The sequence below is a fragment of the Propithecus coquereli genome, unplaced genomic scaffold (genome assembly GCF_000956105.1).
Source record: "Propithecus coquereli isolate 6110/MARCELLA unplaced genomic scaffold, Pcoq_1.0 Scaffold236, whole genome shotgun sequence".
Taxonomy (NCBI): Eukaryota; Metazoa; Chordata; class Mammalia; order Primates; family Indriidae; genus Propithecus; species Propithecus coquereli.
In genome coordinates, this window is record NW_012147908.1 from 430,595 (window position 1) to 431,709 (window position 1,115).

General features: G+C 31.8%; 1 protein-coding gene across 1 annotated transcript in view; it reads right to left on the minus strand.

The window, feature by feature from the left end:
- Nucleotides 1–1,115, minus strand: part of KCTD16 (potassium channel tetramerization domain containing 16) — a 298,156-nt gene that overhangs the window by 45,481 nt on the left and 251,560 nt on the right. The gene's annotated exons all lie outside the window — the stretch shown is intronic.

Genomic DNA, 1,115 nt, shown 5'->3' on the forward strand with positions numbered 1-1,115 from the left:
TAGGTAGATGGCTTTATATCTGGGTTCTCTAGTCTGTTCCATTGGTCTATATCTCTAGTTTTATACCAGTACCATGCTGTTTTAGTTACCATAGCCTTGTAGTATAGTTTGAAGTCTGGTAATGTGATGTCTTCAGATTGCTTTGGCTGTTTGGGCTCTTTTTTCGGTTTCAAATGAAGCATAGAATTATTTTTTATAGATCTGTGAAATGTGACGTTGGCATTTTGATAGGGATTTTGTTGAATATGTAAATCCCTTTGGTCAGTATGGGTATTTTAACAGTGCTGATTCTACCTGTCATGAGAATGAAATGTTTTTCCATTTGTTTGTGTCATCTGTGATTTCTTTCATTATTATTTTGTAGCTCTCCTTGCAGAGATCTTTTGCTTTCTTGGTTAAAAGTATTCCTAGTTCTGTTTTGTTTTTGTTTTTGTTTTTTGTACTATTGTAAATGGGATTGCATTCTGGATTTTGTTCTCAGATTGATTATTATTGGTGTATAGAAATACTACTGATTTTTTTATATGTTAATTTTGTACCCTGAGACTTTATTGAAGTCATTTATCAAATCTAGGAGTCTTGTGTAGGAGTCTAATAATAGACTGCTATAAAATATTGTTAGAATGACCATACTGCCCAAAGCAATCTACAGATTCAACACAATTCCTATTAAATCATCAACATCATTTTTCACAGAATTAGAAAAAATAATCCTAAAATTCATATAGAACCAAAGCTATCCTAAGCAAAGAACAAACTGAAAGCATAACATTACCTGACTTCAAATTATACTAGAAATAACAGTAATCAAAACAGCGTGGTATTGGTATAAAAGTAGACACATGGATCAATGGAACAGAATAGAGAAACAAGAAATAAAGCCACATATCTACAACCAACTGATCTACAACAAAGTCAACAAAAATATACACTGGTGAAAGGACACATTATTCAATAAAGTGGTGCTACGAAAATTAGCCATATGCAGAAGCAGCAGCCCATATTTCTCAGCATATATAAAAATTAACTCAAGATGGATTAAAGACTTAAATGTAAGATCTGAAAATATAAAAATCTTAGTAGTAAACCTAAGAAAAACTCTTCTGGACATTGGC